We start from the raw sequence: 16,718 nt of genomic DNA on the forward strand, positions 1-16,718 counted from the left end.
TCAGGCAGGTGCTGACTCAACCAAAACAGAAGTTTCTGCAGCTCCCCTTTAGAAGGGCCACGTGGACTGGTGATACGGTACCTTTCAAGTAGCATAGGCACTGCATCTGCCAGGACCGTTTCAGTCACAGGTGACCGGAAATAGACTAGCTTGACAAAAGAAGAGAATTCACTAACTCACATCTGGGGAGGTCTGGGGGTGGCAGTGGCCTCAGGGATGACTGGGTACAAGGACTCAGGTGACAGTGACATTTAGCTCTCTTTCCCTTCCCACCCACTCTTGGGTTTACTTCTGTATTTATACCTGAAAATGGGCTTTCCTCACACGATGGGGGAATTGGACATAGACAAAGATGGTCCTAGCTGGCCTTGTCCCAGCCAGTGACCCCAAAAGGAAGAGGATGGCATCCTCTGAACATCTGTATTTAAATCCTAATAAAAGAACTCTAACCTGACCTAGATGGTGGGCTTATCCACAAGACAATGACTGTGACCCGATAAAGGGGGTACTATGCTTGGGTAGGCTTGGGGCCATATAATGGCTTTTTTTTTGGCCACGCTGCATAGCTTGTGAGATCCCAGTACCCTGACCAGGGATTGAACCCAGGCCACGGCAGTGAAAGCCCGGAATCCTAACCACTAGGCCATCAGGGAGTTCCCAATGGCTCTTTATAGCCGCTGGATGAGTCTTAATTCAAGCCTGCCAGAGCCAGAAGTAGAACTGCAGAAAATTTTGAGGGGCCCAAACACAGGAGAGAAAGACTGTACCAGGGCAACAAGGATAAAGGATAATTTCTATTCATGGGTTCCTGCCTAGGAAGACTAATTTGAGTTGGGTGTGGGAGGGGAGGAAAAAGTGATACGGTAGAGGGCAACTACTTATGCAGTGACAACTGTGCACATGAGGGTACAGCGTTCCTGCCCTCATAGAACTTACTGGTTAATGAAACAATTAAACAAAAAGTTATGGTAAAGTATCATAAGCGTTGTGAAAAGAGAAGTATATAGTAAGTAGGAACACATGGTAAGGGACACCCAGCCCGGCTGATGTGTCACAGAAGCGTTTTCATAAGAAGTGATAGGAGAGTAGGAGTTAGTCACACAATAAGGGGGTGGAAGATTGTTTTGGGCAGAGGGATCAGTATGTGAAAGGCCCAGAAAGAGAACCAGGCAGCATTCAGGAGCTTGTTAGTTCTTTCTCAGGCCAGTGAGTATGGCTAGAGCAACGTGGGGGGAAGATGAATGAGTTTCCTAGGGCTGCCATAACAAATTACCACAAACTGGGCAGCTTAAAACAATAGAAATTTATTCTGTCATAGTTCTGGAGGCTGGGAGTCCAAAGTCAAGATGTCAGCGGGGCCTCACTCCTTCCTTCACTCTTAAATTCCAGCTTCTGGTGGATCTAGGGATTCCCTGTGGCTACATGCTCCAATCTCTGCCTCCATCTGCACACGGCTTTCTACTCCATGTCTGTGTCTTCTCCTCTTGTGCTTTTTAAAAATTAACTAATTAATTAATTAATTTATTTATGGCTGCGTTGGGTCTTCGTTGCTGCGTGTGGACTTTCTCTAGTTGTGGTGTGCGGGCGTCTCACCGCGGTGGCTTCTCTCGTTGCGAAGCACGGGCTCTAGGCGCGCGGGCTTCCATAATTGTGGTACGCGGTCTCAGTAGCTGTGGCACACCAGCTTAGTTGCTCTGCGGCATGCGGGATCTTCCCGGACCAGGGCTCGAACTTGTGTCCCCTGCATTGGCAGGCGGATTCTTAACCACTGCACCACCAGGGAAGCCCATCCTCTTGTGCTTCTTCTTATAAGGACACTTGTACTTGGATTTAGGGCCCACCTGGGTAATCCAGGATGATCTCCTCATCTCAGGATCCTTAACTGGACTACATCTGCAAAGATGTTAACATTCACAGAGTCGGGGTGTTTGGATGTGGGTGTGGCACCTTTTTGGGGGGTACCATGGAGTCCAGTACAGAGGGGAGAGTGAGGAGGGATAGTTTGGACTGACAGGCGATGCTGGGTCCTAGGAATCTAGATGCATCCTAGAGCAGACCAGTGACATTTCCATCTGCATTCTGGAAAACCCTCTGCTTCTTCTGTGAAAGTGGGCTGTGCCTGGGCAGTGAGATAGAAGCTGGCGGGGTCTGTCAGGAGACTTGCTGTGGTGCTTTATGAAGTGACAGCTGTACGCATGAGGGTACAACGTTCCTGCCCTCATAGAACTTACTGGTTAATGAAACAATTAAACAAAAAATTATGGTAAAGTATCATAAGAGATCAAAGTATCAAAGAGAAGTATATGGTAAGTAGGAACACACTTACTTACAGTCCCTCAGTGGCTGAGTGAGGGACAGCAGGATGGAGGCCGACGGAGCCTCATGGACAGTGCACATCGTTATGCTCTGTGTTCTCCAGGAGACAGCACTGGGAGAGGGAAAGAATCTTGGCTTTGGAATTGGCTAAACCTGGGTTCAAATCCCAACACTTCCACTTTCCAGCTTCTTGACTTTAGTTATGTTTCTTATTTTCTCTGAGCCTCAGTCTTCTCCTCAATAAAATGGAGATGATAGGGCTTCCCTGGTGGCGCAGTGGTTGAGAGTCTGCCTGCCGATGCGGGGGGCGCGGGTTCGTGGCCCGGTCCGGGACGATCCCACGTGCCGCGGAGCGGCTGGGTCCGTGAACCATGGCCGCTGAGCCTGCGCGTTCGGAACCTGTGCTCCGCAATGGGAGAGGCCACAACAGTTAAAAAAAAAAAAAAAAAAAAAAAGGAGATGATATACTGACTTCACAGGGCTCTGGGGAGACTAGATGACGACCTACACCATGTGGGCGCCCCCAGTGCGTGGGCTTCCCCTCCTCTCACTGCTCGACCACCACTTCCCCCCAGGACTTCCCCCCCAGGCTTCAGCTGCGCCCACCTCCTCCTTCTTCCCCATCTGCTTCCTGGGCAGCTGGCTCCCCCCACCTGCAGCTCTTCTCTCCTGGGACCTGCACACAAGTTACCCTCTCCACTGCCCCGGAGCCTTCAACAAATATTCTCTCACTTACCCTCCTAAGCAGCGCAAGGTATGAAATGGTGGTCTTAGTCCCTTGAAAAGGGACCTGAAGTACTTGTTGAATTTAGTGCCGGCTGCAATTCATTCATTTGCTCATTTCTTCTTGTATTTATGCATCTGCTCACTCAACAAACATTTCGAGCGGGCCAGGCACCGAGCTAGCACTGGGAACGTGGTAACTGATGGTAACTGTGGTTCCCAGCTCCTGTTTGCTGATCCCAGCAGCAGCCAACCTCCCCTCTGCTCATGGACGTTCCTGATCCACTGGTTTCCTGGTTTCCTTCTGGTGTGGTAATCTCTGCAGCTAAACTGAGGAGGAGCATGAGTTAGCTTCTCCAGTCTAACCTGGGGATAAGGGGACACAGAAATGCTACCCAAGTCCCAGGAGGTGGAATGGGGCTCCCCTTGGAGAGTGCAGCCTTCCTGCCCTACCTCTCAGGCATATTTCCAGTCTTACTTGCAACATGTTTCCCCACCCCGTCTTCTGCCACCTCCTTCCCATTCCTACCCCTTGCTCTTAGTCTGGGAAACGGAGAGGGCGGGGCTGAAACTGTATGTACCTACAAAGATGTTGTAGGAGCATATGAACATAAAGACCTGTGTGGTTTCCTGGGACTGGAAAAGCACAAAGTGTAAAGGGTCCACCCCATTTCACCCCACTGAGGGGGCTGGGCTTGCTCTTTGGGGTACTGAGGAGATCTCTGCTTTCCACCTTCAGGCTGCCTGGGGCCTCGTGGTTCTCAGTGGACACGTGTTCTGCTGTGATGTGCAAACGCCAGGAGTCCTCTTCATAAAAGGACAGTCTCTAAGACTTGCCAAGGTCAGGAGAGACGTTAAACCTGCCACCTCAAAGAGGAAGGGCGAAATGGTGTGAACTCTGGGAAGGAAGGCAGAACCTTAGGGAAGAACAAAAGAGTAATTTCATTAATTGATGAATTCATTTATTCTGCTCAGTGCCATGCAAAACACTGTGGCCTTTACCAAGGAGGAGAAGGAATTTGTCCCTATCCTGGAGGACCTAAAAGAGACTGGGGGGAAAAAAGTGAATACACAAGCCACGTGTCTTGCTTTAGGACTGGCACAAAAACACATTTAATGGGCACCTCATGTTTTACACATTCTGTATCACTCAATATAAATCCCTGCTTATCTCTCCAACAATATTTCCAGAAAGGTATAAACACCCATTTTACAGATGAGGAAGCTGAAGTTCAGAGAGTAACTCCTCCAGGAACCAGGGTTCCACCCCAGTTCTGTTGACTCCAAAGTCCACTAAATCCACTTGTGAAAATTCAAATTAAAATGCAGAGGAAAGGGAATTAGAGGCATTACAGAAGTATTCTTCCTTTTGCAAAAGAATTCTTAATTCTTTTTAATTTTGAGCGATTCTAGAACTTTTATGATACAGTTTTCACTCATCTGACTTACCTCCACAGTTTTAGGAACACCCACAGCGGGCTGCAGGAGGCCTTGCTGGCTGAGGAGTTTGTTGCTCAATCTGGAAGTGTATGTAGCCACAGCTTCTTTTGGCCTCAGTTGCTGATTCCAAAAGTCAATGCAAGAAGGCCCAAAAAAGGAATTTAGAACCAGAAGGGAACTTAGATTCTTTCAGTCAAATCCTTCACTATCAAGTATGGAAATTGAGACCCAGAGAGGTTAAGTGACTGGCCTAAGGTCACACAGCTGGTTTGTGGTGTGGAGATAAAACTTGGTTTTGCCTGGCGTTCCTTTCACCATCTGAGCTACTCAGCACGGTAAAGGAGGTGGCTCCACCCTAGTCATCTGGGGCCCATGGAAGTGCTGGGAATGATCACAGTCATCTCTTAGTTGATGGAGCGAACTGCAGTGCAATTGTTACAACAGTTAACGTGGCTCTACTCACGGCCAATCTACGCGTACCCTCTGCCAGGAGTCAGACTTCCTTGGTGCCATGTGGGCAAAACCCAGTGAACAACCTTGGCCCTGTTTCAGGTCGGCTGTGCATTGAGGGATCAGTTTACGTTTAATTGACGTTTGGCATATTCTGAGCCCAGGTGGCCTTGCTTTGGCTTTCTGAAAGAAGCATGTGACTTTGGCCTGGCACTCTGAGTTTCATATGGCAGTTTCCAATACCTGAGGCAACTGGCCTATTACTTTCTAGGGTCTTTCTGAATTGAACATAAGTCTGCGTGTTTGCCTTCTTCTTTGTTGTTCCCTTCTCAGAAGCTATGGTTCCTCAGATTCCAAGGAGGTGTGGCTGGGAGAGCCGAGGCCTGTGGAGACCGGGTGCCTCCACTTCAGCCCTTTGGCAGACCCTCTGCTGTCTCTGTCTCCGTCCTCAAGAGCTGTTACAGCAGGAGCTTTCTCATCCCTCCCTCTCTTGGAGTTGAGGATGAAGTGAGAAAGGGCAATGGGCTTGGCGCCTGGCCCACGGGAACCCTCCCTATGAATCCAGCCCTTACTACTGCTGTAGTTGCTGCTACCCACGACTTCCATGTCTTCTGCACCACCCAGTGCCCACTTTCCTGGGAATGCAGGGACCCGGAGAAGAGTGAACGGGATAGAGGGATGGAAGCGACGAGCGTGAAGGTGAGGGAGTAAAACAGCCCCCAGCCCTGCCATGCTCAGCTCCGTCCCCCCGCCTGCACGGTCCTTCCTCGTGTCTCTGCCTCTGCAAATCCTGACGGCCCCTCAGACCCCCACCTTCTCCCCGGATCTGCATGACCTCTGCGTGCAGTGCCTGTAACCGAGTCCTCTCCTCACTTGCTGCCTTCTCTGGCGCCCAAGCGTGCCCTTGGCTGCTGAGACCCTACTATGTGTCAGGCCCTTGGCCTTGAACATCTCTTTTGCTTCTCACGTTGGCCTCCTGCAGTGGATGTTTCCCCATGGTGACAGATGAGGAAATAGGGTTCACAGGAGCTAAGTGACTTGTCCAAGGTCACCCATGTTGTCACAGTGCAGAGAGGCAGGCTGAGGTCCACTTACCCCAGTACCGGCTATTGGGGCTGCCACTGCTCACACTAAGGTAGGATGTGGCCACTGACCTTCAACCGCCAGTGTAGCTGGGGGACGGGGGCAGTTTTCTTTTCTTATGTGTACACTTCTGTTTTCCAAAGAACCTGCATTACTTGTGTCATCGAAAATAACATGAGTGATAGTCGAGAGTACTTACTAAGCACTGGGCATATGCCATCCCATTCGTTCCTCACACAGCCCTGGGTAGGGGTCCCATGACTGTCATCCTTGCTTTCTAGGGGAGGAAGCCAAGTTGTGGAAATGTTAAGTAACTCGCCCACAGTTGCACAGTCAAAAGTCCCTGCCTGACAGAGCTTACTTACTGCTTCCAAGGAGAAATGAAACTTTGTCTTAGGAATAAAAGAAGCATTCCATTTAATATGAGATGCCCAGAATAGGCAAATCCATAGAAACAGAAAGCAGATTAGTGGTTGCCAGGGGCTGGGGTGGGGGTGATGGATAGGAAATGACTGCTTATGGGTACGGGGTTTCCTTTTGGGTGATGAAATGCTCTGGAACTCGATAGCGGTGATGGTTGCACAACATTGTAAATGTACTAACAGTCACTAATGGTCGTTTTTTTTTTAATTAATTAATTTTAATTTTTGGCTGCCTTGCCGTTGCTGCGTGTGGGCTTTCTCTAGTTGCAGCAAGCGGGGGCTACTCTTTGTTGCGGAGCACGGGGTCTAGGGCGCGAGGGCTTCAGTAGTTGTGGCTCGCGGGCTCTAGAGCGCAGGCTCAGTAGTTGTGGCGCACGGGCTTAGTTGCTCCACGGCATGTGGGATCTTCCCGGACCAGGGCTCGAAACCGTGCACGCTGCATTGGCAGGTGGATTCTTAGCCACTGCGCCACCAGGGAAGTCCCACTAATGGTAAATTTTATATTTGTAATTTTACCACAATTTTTAAGAATGCAAAAAAAAAAAGACAAGAAAAGAAAAAACTGTTACTAATCATTTCTGGGGGCAATTACATTTTGGAAGCTCTTTTTAAGGAGGGATATAATATCATGAATTAAAAAAAAAAAAAGAATAAGAAGAAGCCCTTGGGGATGGGGAACCATACAGACCTGGAAAGGGAACCACACGGCCATTAGAATTACTTACTCTGCTGAAGGTGTCTGCAGGTTGAGAAACCATACTATCTAAGTGCTTTATGGGGATCGTTTCTTCTAATGCTTGTAATAGCCCCGGGCATTGTTACTTTTACCACACCCATTTCACGGAGAAGAATACTAAGGTGAGAGAGCTTGAAAGACTTGCCCAAGGTCCCGATGCCAGTAAATGGCAAAGCTGGGCTTTGATTCCAAGTGGTCGGACCTCCAGGTCCACACTCTTCACTGCCAACATCATAGACCTGTGTGTCCTGTGCTGTGATCTGTGAGTGTAGCACAGTGCCGTTGAACTCAGTGAAAACATTCCTGTCTTTAGCCTTCCTGCTTTCATCAGTAATAGCCTGTCCAACAGGGATAAGTGTTTCAGAAATATTGAGCTTGGTGAAACTGCTGAACACCTGAACCCCAGTGAGGCTACGCCGGATGATGATAAATCATGTTCCAATGAACCTTGTGCCCTGAAGTTTTCATTTGTGGGAAGCAGAGAAGACATGAGCTCCTTGCCAGTCCCACCCCGTGGAGAGCCGGCTGCTGGGCCTCTGGCTGTGCTCTGGTCTCTAGGGGGCGTGGTGGGGGCTGTCCCCAGGCTGGCTGTGCCGTAGTGGCACACGCTCTGATGATTGCTGCCGCTGCCCGCGAAGGGCGCACGGGGGAAGCTCCACTGCGGAGCACTGAGCAGAGCATTTAAAGGTTGAAAAACAAAGCAGAACGCCAAACCCGCAATCCTCTGCCGTAGATATTCTTTACAGCCCCGGTGGGGTCGGGGACATGCTCTCTGTGTAAAGAGACACCAGTGCAAGCTGCTGTCGATTTCATCATTCAAATCCTGTTTGGGTAGGTAATAATAAAAAGTGCTATGCAAATATCTGCTCTCCACATAAGGGTTTGGGGCAGAGGCTCAAAGTCTCAGAGCCTGAAACTTCGGGGGATAAAAAGAACAAGTCTAAGACCATCCCTGGTCACCTGGACTCCCCCAGCCCCAGGCTAATCAGTTGATGGGGTCCGTCAATGTGATTTTTGCATTGTTTCTCCTCCCTGCTGCCGTCTCCCTGCCTGCACCCGTGCTTGGCTACCTCCTGCCTGGACTTTCCCAAGGGCCTGCTAACTGGGCTTCCTGCTTTAGGAGTTGTCTGTCTTTATGAAGCCCCCAACCACTGTGCCACCACAGCGAACTTTCTAAGGCACAGGTCAGGTCATCGCTCTCCCTTGGTCCAAACCCTGTATTGGCTCCACTTCCCGCACAAAATAAAACCCAAGCTCTCCAGCCTGGCATTCATTCAGTGCACACGGGCACCTAGTTTCCTCCAATCTTTCATTCATGACTCGCTCAACACATGTTTGTTTCTCCATGCACCAGGCACTGGGGCCGCCACTGTGGATGCAAAATGACAAAGTCCTGGTGCCTCTCTTGAGGACCTGAGAGTATGGTAGGGTCCACGGGGGAAGTGTTGTGGAGCTACGTAGCCTGATCCCTAGGACGTCAGGGAAGGCTTCCTGTCTAAAATCATTTGCCGTCACCTGAATGCACAGGAGGGATCCAGATAAGGACCAGGCTGGGGGGTGGGAGTGGGGGGCAGGAAAATGTAGGAGGCGCAGGGCGGTGAAAGGCCAGAGGCCCGAGCATATGAGCAGTGCAGTTGGGCTGTAGTCCATGAGAGCAGCATGACAGCAGGATGGAGGTCGTCCCAACTATAAAAGGCTTGAAAACCCTGGCAGGGGTTCAGACCCAGTCCTGAGAGCAGCGGGAGGCCACTGAGGGGTGCAAACAGAAGAGTAATGTGAACAGACTTGTGTTTTAGAAAGTCCATTCTGTCTGCAGTTTGGAGAAATGGTCGGTGAGAAGACGGAAGAGAGGCAGGGGGACGAGTGACGGGGTGTGTCCAGGAACCCAGGCAAGAATCGTGGCAGTGGGGGTGGATGGAAGGGGACAGACGTGAGATGTTGAGGGCAAGTCTGGGCAATGATTTGAGGTAGCGGGTGAGAGAGAGGGAGGTGACAAGTCCCTTCCACAGGTTTCTGGCCTGGGCAGCTTGTGGACAGTGGTGCCTTTCCTGGGCCGGAGCATCGGATGGGCAGCTGTCAGGTCTGGGCAGGGCCGGGTTGGGGTGTGAGGTGCTGAGCTCAGCTTCAGACATGATGAGAGTCAGTGCCTGTGACACGCAGGAGAAATATTTATCGTGACTGGGGACAAGCAGGGAACAGCAGTGGTCAAGGCTGGACGTGGGAAGGAGAGCCTGCCACAGAGACAGACAGGGAGGAGGCCTAGAGGCAGGAGGAAATCCTGGGAGTTGGTCCTCAAAGTCAGGATGCCAAGGAAAATGAGGACCACAGAGCACGAGCTGGTTGTTGTCTCAGCAAGGAGGTTGCTGATGACATTGACAGGAGCAGTTTCCTTGCAGGAGGAGATGGTGCCGGTGGGGGAAGAATACAGACTGCAGTGGGCTGAGAAGTCATCCGAGCTGAGATGATGGAAACAGTTAAGTGAAGATGATTTCTGTCAAGAACTTTGGCCAAGAATGGAGAGAAAAAGAAAGGACTGAGTCTGGAGAGGAAAAATCTTTCAAAGAGGTTTTCTTTCCTTCCTCCCCTCCCTTCCTTCCCTCCCTCAGTAGGAATCTGAGCCTGGGTGGAGAGATCAGCCCTGTGGAGGAAAGGTCCCTCTTTCAGTGTTGCCAAGGGGAGGACAGGAGGGGGCAGATGCAAGGTTGAGGAAGCCATTATATCATCCTTTCTAGGCTTGCCTTGAATTGGTCCTGCACAGAGTGGGCCACACACACTCCTCCCATGTGTGCCCCGATCGACCTTTCTCCACTTCACTGCATTTATCAGCAGCTTCCTTTTTTTCACGTGCCCTTCATTCTCTCTTTAAATGCAATAGTGTGTCCAGATTTTGTGGGACCTGAAGTGTACACATTTTGGGACAGCCTCTCTAAAAAGAATGCTAAAATACATTACTTCGGTAAATTTTTCAGAAACATCTGAAAATGTGAACACTTGTCTATGGCTCCTCATAGGAGTCCTTGAAAGGAACCCATGAAAAGTTGGGTCCTTGAAGGCCAAGCTTCTTCAGCTTCCTGTTAAATCCTCCTAGATTCAAATGTTAAAATCATGTGCAAACCTCAAACTTGAACAACAGCAACAACAATAAACAAAACAAGCAAAGAAACTCCCAAACAGAGAAAGAAAAAACTTCTCCCATGAAGCCCTTCCATAGAAGGAAGGAAGGAAGGAGAGCCTCGGTTTCCTCATCTATAAAATGGAGCTAAGAGCTTCTGTCTCCTTGTTGTGAAGATTATATAAGGCAACATATGGGAGAGAACCTGGCATAGTTCCTTTCCCATAATTGGGGCTTAATAAATGATTGCTGAAGAAATAAAAGAACAGATGATCCTAGCTCCCTTTTCTCACTTACCTCACTTGGATTTGCACATTAGTTATTTATTTGTGTTCTGATCCTATTCCTCCCAATAGATTCCAAATACATGTCTTGCTATTTGAGTCCTTTGCATAGTCTATCAGTGTGTGTCTTGCACAGAGCGGGCATTCAATACATTTGGTGAATGGAAGGATGGATGGATGAACTGTGGGGTATGAATCACTTCCTTAAGAAGGGAGTTCATCGTTAACAGACTTGTCTAGAACTCCACCTAAGTGAGTGTTCCAGTTGAAGCTGTCCATTCTTGGCGCTCACACTGGTGATCAGTTAACAAAATACCAGGAAGGACTGCAGCTGTGTCATGGCAGATAACGCATGGCTGAGGAAGCAGAACATGGGGAAGACAGGGCTTGAGACTTTAACCAGCTTTCAGAGTTTAGCTGGCAGAATTAGGAACCTTTAAGAGATGACATTGTGGAGCCCCGCTTGGGCTACACATGATCAATGAGAGCCCCCCAAACTAGGCAATATCTGTCAATTGAAACTCAGGAAGACAAGTCTAATGAATTTGTGGCATAATATGGGCAGATTTCTTACTTTATTCATTTTGAATACATTGCTGCTTAGGGAAAGCGCATTTCCCAGAGCTACCTGTATGGGGGAGAGAGTGCTTTACTGTTTACTTCTCAAAGGGTTGCTGTAAAAACTAAATGAAAAAAATTATATAAAACTGTAAATGCCACACAAGTGTATTTTATTATTGCTATTATTATTGCCTCCCTGGCCTGATCTCCTGGGGCCCGCTCTCCTCCCTCCCCTCTCTTCTCACAGAGTTTGTGTCCCCCCCCAACTTCCTTGAAGTATCATCATTCCCCAGACACTGGAGTATATTCCTAAGGATCACCGTTCCACGTGATCAGGGTAGCCTGCCCACAAATGTGCCTGCCTATTCCCCGGATTCTGAGGTCTTTGAGAACAGAGATGATGCCCAATTCATTTTTATTCCTTAGTCCCTAGAATAATCCCTGGCCCATAGTAGATCTCAGTAAATGTGTGCTGGATAGATAATGCTCAAAGATGATGGGAAAATAGTTCTTGTGTACTTTCATCTGGATCATGCGGGTATATGGCCTTCTCAAGGAAGGCAAATTTAGTTCCCAAGATGCCAGCCTGCTTCATTATTCCCAAGAAAACAAGGCCATAAATATTTCCTGTTACTCTACAAATCTTGGAGAAAAATATATTCCATTTCCTTCTGGAGGCCATAATATTCCTTTTCTGATGTAATTTTTTTTTTTTTTTTTTGGGTACGCGGGCCTCTCACTGTTGTGGCCTCTCCCATTGTGGAGCACAGGCTCCGGACTCGCAGGCTCAGCGGCCATGGCTCACGGGCCCAGCCGCTCCGCGGCATGTGGGATCTTCCTGGACTGGGGCATGAACCCGCGTTCCCTGCATTGGCAGGCGGATTCCCAACCACTGTGCCACCAGGGAAGCCCTCTGATGTAATTTTTAAACCACTATTGACATCACGTGGAGGCAGGCAGCTCTCTGCAGTGGAAAAAGCTCCAACAAGATATCTAAGGATGGGGGGTTTAAATCCACGTGATCTTGTCTAAAACCCTTGACATCTTGGAGTCAAGTTTCCTCTTGTGTAAAGTGAAAATAACTACGCTGTCCTGCCTACCTGCTGGGGCTGTTTTCAAGATGAATGAATAATGCACACATCTACCAAAGCCCTGCACCCTTATGCTCACTCCTCTCAGGATAATCCTTTTAGACAGAGCCTTGGTAGACCCAAAAGACAGTTATTGACAAACATTGGTAAAGGATCACGCGGAAGGGAAATACCAGGAAAATGTGGAAAAACAGATTTCCCTGGGGGCAGATCAGTTGGTAGTTGTTACCAAGCGGATTGTCCTAAGACTGGCAAATGAGGCCATTAGGTGGGAAGAACGAGGGCGTAAAGCATAGAGGGGATCATTCTGGGGCTTGCACGTCTCCACTTGTCCCCGCCTCTTACAACAGAGACGCCTGGTCCCAGGAACCCATCCCTTCCTGTCTCCTCAGGATCCTGCGTTTTGCTGGTCTATTCCACATTCAATATCCCCCTCCACACTCGGTCCTTCCCATCTCTGCCATCTTAAAAAATATCCTCCCTCAGCCCCGTAAATCTTTGCTTCTGTCTATTTCTTCCCTTTCACTGTCCAGCGTTTTGATAGATTTGAATGCTAGTTCCATTTCCTCATCTCGCATTCACTGCTGTTATTCTTCCATTTCTCCACAGGATCAGCCCTTGGTAAGAACCATGCTGTCTGCATTTCTAAATGCAATGAGCGGTCTTCACCTTATTTATGACACTCTCTCCCTCCTCCGCAAAGCGCTGCTTTCTTGTGGCTATGCATGAACGCGTCCTCTCCAGATTTTCTTCCTCTCTGTGGCTGCTGGTCGGTCTCTGTCATGGGTTGAATTATGTTCCCTCAAAAGATATGTTCATGTCCTAACTTCCACAGAACATGACCTTGTTTGCAAATAGGGTCTTTACACATGCAATCAAATTAATGAGGTCATTAGGGTGGGTTCTAGTCCAATGACTTACGTCCTTATTAAGAAGAGGGAGGGCTTCCCTGGTGGCGCAGTGGTTGAGAGTCTGCCTGCCGAGGCAGGGGACACGGGTTTGTGCTCTGGTCCGGGAAGATCCCATATGCCGCGGAGCGGCTGGGCCCGTGAGTCATGGCCGCTGAGCCTGCGCGTCCAGAGCCTGTGCTCCACAATGGGAGAGGCCACAACAGTGAGAGGTCTGCGTGCCGCAAAAAAAAAAAAAAAAAAAAAAAAAGAAGAGGGAAATTTGGACAAAGATACGAACAGAGGGAAGATGGCCATGTGATGATGAAGGAAGAGATTTCAGTGATACACCCACAAAACAAGGACTCCCAAGCGTTGCCAGGAGTCACCAGAAACTAAGAGGCAAGGAGGGACCCTCCCCTAGAGCCTTCAGAAAAAGTATGTCCCTGCTGACACCTTGACTTTGGACTTTTGGCCTACAGAGCTGCGAGAGAATAACTTTCTGTTGCTTAAAGCCACTGAGTTTGCAGTACTTTGTTATGGTAGCCTGAGAAACTAATGTCCCCTTTCCAGCTCATCCTCCATTTGATGTAGGTTTTCCTAAACACTTAGTTCTAGGCTTCTTTTTATTTCTCTGCATAGCCTCCTCCCTAGGGGACCTTCTCTACATCTACACTTCAGCTGTGGCTGTTAATCTTTCCTTCCAGAGCTTAACTCAGTCCTGGCTCCCACAGGGAAGCCTTCTGCAGCAGTCACTCTTGGAGTCCACCCACAGCCCTTGGCATGCCTCGCTACCAGGTCCACCTCTTCCTGTGAACTGCTACTCTCGGCCCAAGTGCTCTTGTGGCCAGAACGTCAGAGAGTGAAGCCCTCCAGGAGCTACCCTCCAACAATGATGGGTGGGACGGTGGAGAATAGACAGCACAGCTTCCTCAACCCACGGTGACCTAGGGCATCTCTCAGAGGCCCCAGCAGACTAAGCCTCACTTGCCAGTGGGTTAACTTGCCCATTAACTTGCTTCATAATGGCTTTCTTCTTTATCTCGTGCCTCCACTCTCCTATCGTGTTTCCTGGGGTCACCTCCCAAACAGACTGTTACACTCAAATCCTTATCTCAGGGTTTGCTTCTGGGGAAATCTAACTAAGACACTGTAAATGAATGACCAGCTTGGGATAGGTCCTCCAATTATTCTTTCTAATAGCATGATGAGCATTGGCTGCACAGTAGCTAATATAGTCTATATGCACATATTTCTTTTCGTGATTATTTGAGTAATGTCTGTTTCTTGTGCTAGAGCAGGGGTCAGCAAACAATAGCCCTCGGGGCAAATCAGTCCTGACTGTTCATTTCCATATTGTCTACGGCTTCTTTGGGGTTACTATAGCAGAGCTGAGTCGTATCCACAAAGACCTTATGGCTTGCAAAGGCAAAATATTGACCATTTGACCCTTTGCAGAAAGTGTTTGTTGACCCCCATGCTAGGCTGTAAGCTTGTATCAGTTGGTTCTGGCTATATAAGAAACCACCCCAAAACTTAACTGTTTAAAACAAGTACCATTTATTTAGTTCATAATTCTATGACCTGGCTAGGTAGGTTTTCTGGTCAGCCGATCAGCTGATTTCTGCTGGGCACTCTAATCTTCCTGTGGTCGGTTGGTGGGTCAGTTGGAGGCCATGATCCTAGGATGGCCTCACTCACATTTCAGAAGTTTGGCAGCTGTTGGACAAGGAGACAGCAACAATTGTGCCTTATGTCTCTCAACATCCAGCAGTCTAGCTTGGGCTTCTTCACATGGTGGTGGCAGCAGGGGCTCTAAGAGCAGCCATACAGGACAAAGTACAAGCATTTTACAAGACTCTGCTTGTATCATGTTGGCTAATATCTCATTGGCCAAAACAAGTCACATGACCAAGTTTAGCATCAAAGTGGCAAGGCGCGCAAAGGGCCTGTTGGGGGTGTGGATATTAGGAGGAGAAAAGTCTGTGGCTACTTTTATGGTTCACCATGAAGCTCTGTGAGGGCCCAGATCCTATACGTATTTGCTCACTATTCTATGTTGATGGGTAAAGGGTAGGTGCTGAATCAATATTTATTAAGTAGATAAATAAGCTTTAACTGTTTGAATAAGAACTATTTTTTATTGGGCCATTGCTATATAATAGGTGCTAATTTAAATATTTCACATGCATTATCTAATGTGTATCATATATGGTAGTCATTATTTGTACTATTTTACAGACAAGGACACTGAAGCTTAGGATTGTAACTTGCCCTGTATAACACAGGTAGTGAGTGAAGAATTTGAATTTGAAACAAGTTTGTTTAATTCCAAAGCCTGGGCTGTTTAACCATTACTCTAGGATGCTCTTATTACTATTGTTAATCTTTTACTAAAAGCTTTACATTTTTTATAGTTTAAATTTTCTTCCTTTATTTTACTATTTTAATTTCAAAGTTGGGAACAGGGTGATCCTTGTTTCTGATGGCCTCCCCTGTCCCACCTCCTTGGAGGTCCAGTGGTCCTGTGAACTCCTCATGACAGATCTCCCATTCCAGTGCAAGACGGCACTTTTGAGTTAAAAAGTAAGTTTGTGGGGCAATTGACAGCCTCACACCTAAGATCACCACTCTTGACAGTTCAGCAAAGTTGAGGGGCAACGTTTCACCCAAGAAGGCAATAAATCCAGCCCCGAAGGTAGCTGCTGAGGGGTGTTGAAATAGCCTTGTTTATCTTATCTCTTGACCTTTCAGTCCTTACATGAGGGAATCCATGGATCAAAATCAAAATGGTCTCTAGTAAACATAGACTTCTAATGACCATCATTAATTCAGAGGTCAGTAGCTAGTCAACTCCACAAACATTTATTTAATGTAGTCCAGGCATTATGGTATTCACCATGGGGGAACATAAGTGTCCCTGCTGTCAAGATGCTCATCTAAACGTAACTATTTGACAATGTATTGAGTATATGGTGGAGACTTGCCCAAAAAGTACAGAAGAGGGCAACTGAACTCAGTTTGGGTGGTGGGGATTGAAGGGGGAAACAGGGAATTCTATTTTACAACCTTTAGAATCCAATTCAAGGTCAAACAAGGCTGGGCTTCCAAAGTAGTATAATTGAATGATCGAGTTCATGGACTGAGGGATCAGGCAGACTTGGGTTAGTATGCTGTTTCTGCCACTTGTTAGGTATGCAATTTTGGAAAAGATAACTTCTCTAAGCTTTAGTTTCTTCATTTATAAAATGGACTAAGAATAGCATCTGCCTTATAAGGTTTTGTAAGAATTAAAAAATATATATGACAAGTGCTTAGCACAATTTTGGGCACATAGCAAATGTCCCAAAAGTGATAGGTGTAATTATTGGTTGAGGTAGTAGTTCTGGTAGTGCATCATCACCTCTATTCATCATTCCTTAATTCATTCAACAAATATTTGCTAAGTGTCTGCCATATGTCAGACTCTATGGGAGATACAAAAATGACAAGATACGCATCATATCATGCTTTCAAAAGGCTTATGGTTCAGTGCAGAGACAACATATGTTTAAATAGCTACTCTCTTGTCCAGATCTAGGCTAGCACCCGATAAGAATGGGCCTGGAATTCT

This window comes from Delphinus delphis, chromosome 1 (assembly GCF_949987515.2).
Source record: "Delphinus delphis chromosome 1, mDelDel1.2, whole genome shotgun sequence".
NCBI classification, from domain to species: domain Eukaryota; kingdom Metazoa; phylum Chordata; class Mammalia; order Artiodactyla; family Delphinidae; genus Delphinus; species Delphinus delphis.